This window comes from Mustela nigripes, chromosome 16, assembly GCF_022355385.1.
Source record: "Mustela nigripes isolate SB6536 chromosome 16, MUSNIG.SB6536, whole genome shotgun sequence".
Lineage (NCBI taxonomy): Eukaryota > Metazoa > Chordata > Mammalia > Carnivora > Mustelidae > Mustela > Mustela nigripes.
The window spans coordinates 44,230,274-44,237,663 of record NC_081572.1 but is presented as its reverse complement, the minus strand read 5'-3'; the positions used below and the strand labels follow the sequence as shown (position 1 = coordinate 44,237,663).

At 54.6% G+C, this 7,390-nt stretch overlaps 1 protein-coding gene across 1 annotated transcript in view; it reads right to left on the bottom strand.

Moving 5' to 3' along the window:
- The window catches only part of RPH3AL (rabphilin 3A like (without C2 domains)), a 141,099-nt gene extending 135,153 nt beyond the window's left edge, over window positions 1-5,946 (bottom strand). The window contains exon 1 of the mRNA XM_059380349.1: window positions 5,864-5,946. The gene's annotated coding sequence lies outside the window, so the exon portion shown is untranslated. The remainder of the gene's footprint in view (window positions 1-5,863) is intronic.
- Between the last annotated feature and the right edge of the window lie 1,444 nt (window positions 5,947-7,390).

The following is a 7,390-nucleotide window of genomic DNA, read 5'->3' as shown; positions in this document are numbered from 1 at the left end:
GCACAGGTGGAAAGTTCTGGAACAGTCTTCATGGCAGTTTGGAGTCACGAGTAACTGTATAGTCTGAACATTCACAGGTGGTGGAACAGCTAAAGAGACTCAATCATATGGTTTGTGTGATACATCTGTGTACCGTGTGCCTGTCAATGGGTCATCCCCGCTATAGTCAAGTGTTCTAGCCTGTGTATTTCCCCCAATTTATTTGTCCATCCTACTGCAGTTGGGTGATTTCCAGTGTTTTGGCGATTACAAACAGCGCTGTTACAAACATTTGAGTACATGCCTTTTCACCACAGCCTTTTGCCATTAAGACATAAAAACTGGCAAAGTGGGGCACTTGGATGGCTCAGTGGGTTAAAGCCTCTGCCTTTGGCTCAGGTCATGATTCCAGGGTCCTGGGATAGAGTCCCGAGTTGGGCTCTCTGCTCAGCGAGGAGCCTGCCTCCCCATCTCTCTCTGCCTGCCTCTCTGCCTACTTGAGATCTCTGTCAAATAAATAAATAAAATATTTTTAAAAAATTAAAAAATAGAGGTAAACTGCAAAAATAAATAAATAAAAAGTGGAAAACCACCACTTTAAGCCTCAGTCTTGAGAAAGCCAACATAGCCTACCTTGTCAATTCACCCTTTCGGTTTTTAAACACTGTCCTTCCACGGGCTACACCAAGTAAAGGGCACTGGCAACAGGGGCCACACCTTCTAGTACCACTGCTGTGTGTCCTCCGGCAAGTGCTTTGCTTCTCGACACATCAATTTCCTTACCTATAAAATGGGGATGGAGTGCCTGGGTGGCTCAGATGGTTAAGCATCTGCCTTCAGCTCAGGTCATGATCTCAGAGTCCTGGGATCAAGCCCCGCATCGCATCGGGCTCTCTGCTCAGCAGGGAGCCTGCTTCCTCCCTCCCACCTCTGCCTGCCTCTATGCCTACTTGTGATCTCTGTCAAATAAATAAATAACGGGTCTTTTAATAAATAAATAATAAAAACAAAATAAAATGGGGATAATAAAAGTACTTTGCCCTTCACCTGGATGAGGATGAAATAAGAGAACAGCGTCTTAGTCAATGTCAGGAGCTCCGACCACTGCCAAAGGCACCCTCTCTCAGCCCCCGTGATGCACCCTGCTTTGGGAGGCCCACCCCCCAGGAGAGCCTAGCAAGACTCTAACACAGAAGAGGGCAGCGACTGAAGGCAATCTCCGCCATCTCCCAGGGGAGCAGAGTGGCACCAAAAAGCCGTCCCCACCACACCAAACCACTACCCCCCTCCGCCTCTCCAGTCATTGAGAACGCGGTGCAATGGCCTTCACTCAAAATATGGCCTAAACCCGGGGGCATCTTTCTAGAGTCATTATTAACGGCACGTGCCAGCAGTCCAGCAATAGTAGCAACCACTGCCCAAGAAACACATTTTTTAATGTTTATGCAAAAGAAGAGAGCGAAGCGTAGTATTTTGTGTTTTTAGACGACAGAGATGGAAAAAAGCCCCTCAGAGCTTACAGTACAGAGACTTAGGAGCAAGAGACTCAGGGCCTCACGCTAGTGGTTGCCGTGGCAACCGTACTTCACAGCTGGAATTCATTTTCATATGACAGTGACCTGCAGAGGGAAGGAAGGACCAGGAAACTTCTTCTGTTGAAGGTTGAAGGTGGTACAGTTTGAGGGGGAGGCGGGGAGTTGATTTTATTGACCAAAAAAAAAAAAAAAAAAGGTAAAAGTGCCTTAGGGGACAGATATGACCCTAGCTACCAGAGGGCCCTGCAGAGTTCTCTGTACCACAACTTTTACTTAAGACACACACGCAGGGCGCCTGGGTGGCTCAGTGGGTTGGGGCCTCTGCCTTCGGCTCAGGTCATGATCCTGAAAGACCCCTCTCCCCTTGCTAAAGGCTTAAGTAACCTGATGTCCCCACAGCACCCCCTCTCCCCTTGCTGAAGGCTTGATTGTCCCCATAGCCGGATGGCAACACAAACCAGGATGTCTATTGTCTATGGTCAACCAGCCTGTCAAAAAGGGAAGACAAATGAGGAATAGAGTGTACCTGGGACTTTCCAGAGTGCTGAGCCAAGGCCCACCAGAACAAACCGTTGTGTCCTTGCCTTAAACCCAGTGCCTGACAATGCTTGATTTAAATTAACCAATCAGATCCCTGTAACCATGCATCTGCTTCTGTAAGCTTGCTTCCCGCTACCCCAACCCTTGCCCTATATAATCTGTTCCCCAACCTAGCCGGCGCGCGCTCAGTCCACAAAGGCTGATGCGTCCGCAGGCGCCTGTGTAACCAATAAACCTCTTGCAATTTGCATCCAGTGGAGGCATGCTGTTTGATTCTTGGGTGCGGCTCCAGGGTCTTTCAATCCCAGCGTCCTGGGACTGAGCCCCGCTTCGGGCTCTCTGCCCAGAAGGGAGCCTGCTTCTCTTCCTCTCTCTGCCTGCCTCTCTGCCTGCTTGTGATCTCTGTCTGTCAAATAAATAAATAAAATCTTTATTAAAAAAAAAAAAAGACACACACACACACCCGTCCTGTTTCTAGGGCCTCAGGGCAGATGTCACAGCCTCCCTGAGTCATTTGCCCAGCCATTAACCATCTGTTCTGTTACAAAGTCTTTTCCTGGAGTCCCAAAGCAACCAGCTGACCACGCCACGGGCACAGCCCACGCACCTGGGCCAGGTGCCAAGAGGACAAAGAAGATTCCTTGGACGGAAGCACACGCTTCCCCAAATGGCAAATCCTAGCACTGGAAACGTCTTGGAAGTCAGGCCGACTGGAGTTCCAGCCTCTGCCCTGCCCACCCACAAGCTTTGCGACGAAGGCAAGTCGCTCAGGCTCTCTGGGTTGGTGTCCTCATGGGCAGGAAGAGACAATGATGGCAGAATTGAAGCACCCACCCCTCTAGGCACTGGAAGAATCTCTCTCTCTCTCTCTCTCTCTCTCACACACACACACACACACACACACACACACACGGGAAAGATCAGCACCCTGCCTCACTCCTAATGACCACTTAGTAAACAGCCGCTGTGGTGTGGGGCCAGAAAATCCTCTCTCACACCCACGATACAACTGGAGGCTGATGGCAGAGAACAAAGCATTCAGTTGGGTGGCACAAACTGTAATGAATCCATCCATAACTCATAGGAGGTGTAGACAGATGGTGATCCGGAAGGCTGGAAGAGTCTAGGCCAGAGGTGTGGTTTCAGCCAGACACTGAAGGATAAAAGGGAGGTATGCCCAGATGTTTGGGGCTGGGAAGTCCTTTCTCGAGTGCTTGCAGGGGCTTAGGTCCCAGGGATCCAGGAGAAAGGGAACAGGCCTCAGGGGCCCAAAGAGCCAGAGATCAGCAGCAGAGAGCTGCACCAGGGGCGTGATGAAGAGGAAAAGCCAAGAAAAGGGCCCCCAGTGTGGCCAGAGGAGTCACGAAGCTTTCCCAAGGCACAGGACTCAGCTGGGGGTCCCGGAGGGTAAGGACAAAAGGGCTGACCATGGTAGGGAGGGAAGAAGCTTCAGGCCTGGCAACTGGTTGGGGAGAGTGAGGGCCCAAAAAGGAGGAGACTTCAACTCTGGGAGGAAGAGATCAGCTTTGAGTGGGAGGAATGGCTTTGTGTGGGATGAATGCCGAGCCTCTGAAGATTGCTGTGGGAGGAGGGTCAGCCACAGGGCGAAAGCACGAGTCAGGGACCATCCATCTACAGGTGATGCAGCAGATGGACCGCAGAGGCCAGACTAAATGGCTGGCATCAGAGAGATCCACTAAAGGGCCTCAGAGCCTGGCCCGAGATGTTCAAGGCCTGCCATGGTAGCCGGTTCACAGAGGGGCGGCGAGAGGCAGACATACTTCAGGGAGAAGGGAGTATAACGGAGAAGGGAACCCCACTCCCGAGAAGCAAGTGAGAGCAGCTTCCTGGGAGGAGGAGGCCAGACTCGGATGCACCAAGTTTGGGGGTCACTGGAGCATCCGAGCGGGGCCAGGACTGGTGCTAGAAGCCAGAGAGGGGGGCTGCCCCATGGGGCTGCTGAAGAGAGCTTCTGGGAAGCTAAACACAGCACCCCCCAAAACATCCCGCTATGGGGGGGGGGGTCCAAAGAGAAAGAACAATGGAGAAGAACCAAACAAGAAGAGCAGGACACCCTAGAAATCACAGCAAAGCAGACTGCAGAGCAGGCTGCATGCACACAGGGTCCACTCCCCAGGCGGAAGGACCAAGGCAGCAAACGAGCAGTGTTTGGAAACAAGATGACTTTCAGGAAAGCAGTTCCAGCAGAGCGGTGGTGGGGCTGGGCTGCACCAGGCTGCAGAGGATTAAGAAGGGCAGCTTGGAGCTGAGAGGCCGGCACCGGGTGCAGAGCACTTGTCTGGAAAATGTGACAGTGAGAGAAAAGAAGAAATGAAGCTTAGGCCTCTGATGCATGATTCCTCCCCGCCCCCACCCAAAAGATGAGAGGGCAAGTGGATGTCACAGGCAAGAGGATGAGGGGCATGGACAGGAAGAGCACGTTCGCTCAAGGTGGAGGGGAGGGAATAGAAGGTGCAGAGACTGGACAATAGCCCTGGATCCGACAATGCTCTTTAGCAGGGTGCCCAGGGCCACCCCTGGCTCCCCCAGCCCCCAGCTGCTAGGAAGATCAAAGAGTCCCATGAAGCAGCACAGGTGGAACCTGATCATTCAGCAGAATCCCCCTGGCCCTGATCTCACTGTAGGGTTTCCACCTTCTGCATCACACTTCTCCCTAGAACGACGTCAGGGGAAGGAATTGGGGGGGTGGGGTGGCGTAAAAGACCACCCAGATGGGAAAATCAGGTCCTCAGCCTTCCCCGAAGCCAGGCAGGACAAAAATCCCAGACCTCCCGGCAGAGCCCTTGTTGAACCCCAAAAAGGGGGCTTCTGCCCCAACAGCGCAACTGTCATGGGCACCACTAGGAGCCCCGAGCCTGCATCCTGAAAGCAACAAGGCACCCTGGATGGATTTCAACAGTTCTCCAAGTCTTCTGCCTGGGAAAAACAGGAGGGCCTGCCTGATGGCTGGAAGTGGCTTTCCGGAGGGCGAGAAAACAAACCCAGGGCAGGATTCCCACACTGAAAGACGAGGGCAGAGTGAACCAGAGGAATCCCGTCTGGCCAGTGAGAAATACCCGCATCCCGCACTCACACACTTCTGGGCACGCACGTGCCACAGGGGTCCCACTCCCGACCACCTAACGACGGGCAACAGCTCAGGCCCGGGCCCACCGAGGCGCCCCAAGCCAATCACCCGGAGTGTGGGATCCTCACACCGAGGGCAGGTTGAGCACAGAGGAGCGGCGGCTCCACCACACCCGGGCCCCTTTTGCCGCACGTGCGCGCCACGGCGGGCAGCCGGCCGCGGGCGCTCGGTAAACACGGCACTTGTTGACTTGCTCGCGGGGAACGCTCACCCCAGCGCCGCCTGGCGTCTGCAGTTGCGCTCGCCGCCCACTCCCTTCCCCCACCCGGCCGCCCCCGCCTCGCCCACTGCGGCGCCCCACCCCTGGGCGCACCACGCGCTCCCCCGCGGGCCCCGGGCAGACAGCAGGCCAGGCCCGGGGCGCACGCCGTTCCGGGACGGGGGGCGCTGCCTGCGGCCGCTCAGGTCCAGCCCGAGCTCCTGGAGAGACGGGAGGCGGGCGCGGCGGGGACGGGAGTGCGGCTCCAGGACCTGGAACGCCCCGCCGGCCCCCGGGGCTCGCCCCCACCCGCGAGGCGAGAGCTCCCGGGTCCTGCCCGCCGCTCCGCAGCCGCCCCGCGCGCCCGCCTGGGCCCCGCTGGGATCCAGACACACACCCTCACCCCCGGCCCTCCGAGACTGGGCCCCGGACGAGGGGTGGCCCCACTTTAGCCACACTCACCTGGGATGGGGGGGGGCGGTTCGGCTCTGCCGCCGGGCGCGCTCCCTGGCTGCCCTCTGCCGGCCGCCGCAGGTACCCGGGCGCCAGCCCGCCCCGCCCCGCCCCGCCCCGCCCCTCGCTGCCCTGGGACCTGTGGCCCCGAGCCAGGAGTCGGGCCTGAGGTCACCGGGTAGGCGAGGGCCCCACTACACAGCAGCTCTCTCCATAGGACGGGTGTCGATGGCCTCTTTTTGATATTGGATTCCAAATATCACTCTTTTCTTAAGGAGCTTCAAGTCCCCAAAGCCAAAAATGACCTAATCTAATAATCCCTGGACGCAAACGGAAGGCGGGTATGGGTTCTGGAGCCTGAAACAGAACCCGGGACCCGCTGGAGGTCAGCATCCTATTTGTTCAATGAACGAATCCTCCACTGATGGAGGGGCAAATGGAGACAACGCTACAGTCACTCAAGGAAGCAGCAACAAAAAGCTAAAGCTTTCAACAGCCTGATGACTTGGTTCCACCATTTTAAGAACCTCTGCAATGTTCTCCATCTTATCTTCATCCACTCTGAGCCTCGAGGTGGGAGGGGGAAGAATGGAAGGTTATGCTAAAGTCCTTCAACCCTGCACTCTACCCTCCCAAAATTTATGAAATGATATCCTGAGAGAACGCCAGAAATCCGTAGTTGAGTGATCACCAAATCAGAGCCCCGCTTTCCAGACACACAGCAACCCCAACCTGTACCAGCGGGAGACCTCCATTTGGGATATGGATCTTCCCCATGGGAGATGTGATCTTGGCCATGTGAGCAAATGTCTCTAAGCTAGCACCATCCACCAGACTTCCCACAATTACAGAAATGGCATACTCGGGGCGCCTGGGTGACTCAGTCAGTTAAGCATCTGCCTTCAGCTCAGGTCATGATCCCAGGGTCCTGGGATTGAGTCCCTTGTCTGGCTCCCTGCTCACTGGGGAGCCTGCCTTCCCCTCTCCTCCCTGCTCATGCTCTTTCTATCTCTCTCTCAAATGAATAAATAAAATCTTAAAAGAAAGAAAGAAAGAAAGAAAGAAAGAAAGAAAGAAAGAAAGAAAGAAAGAAAGAAAGAAATCACATACTGTTGGGCTGCCCACTAGCTACTTGTCGTAGGAGAGTGATTCTTAAACTCCATTTAATTTTCCTTAATTTAAATCTAAATCACCATGGTAGCTAGTGGCTAAGTCTCAGTTTCTTTATTTGCAAAACAGACATAACAGTCCTACTGTGAGGATCAAATGACCCAAGACCTGGCTCTTTGTAAAAAATCAGGGGTGCCTGGGTAGCTCAGTCAGCTGAACACCTGTCTTAGGCTCAGGTCATGGTCTCAGGGTCCTGCTGAGACCCCAATCAGCAGGGAGTCTGCTTCTCCCTCTGCCCACCCCCATGCTTGGGCGTTCTCTTTGAAATGAATAAATAAAATCTTTTTAAAAAAATAAATAAAAGGGGGGTGCCTGGGTGGCTCAGTGGGTTAAAGCCTCTGCCTTCCACTAGGGTCATGATCCCAG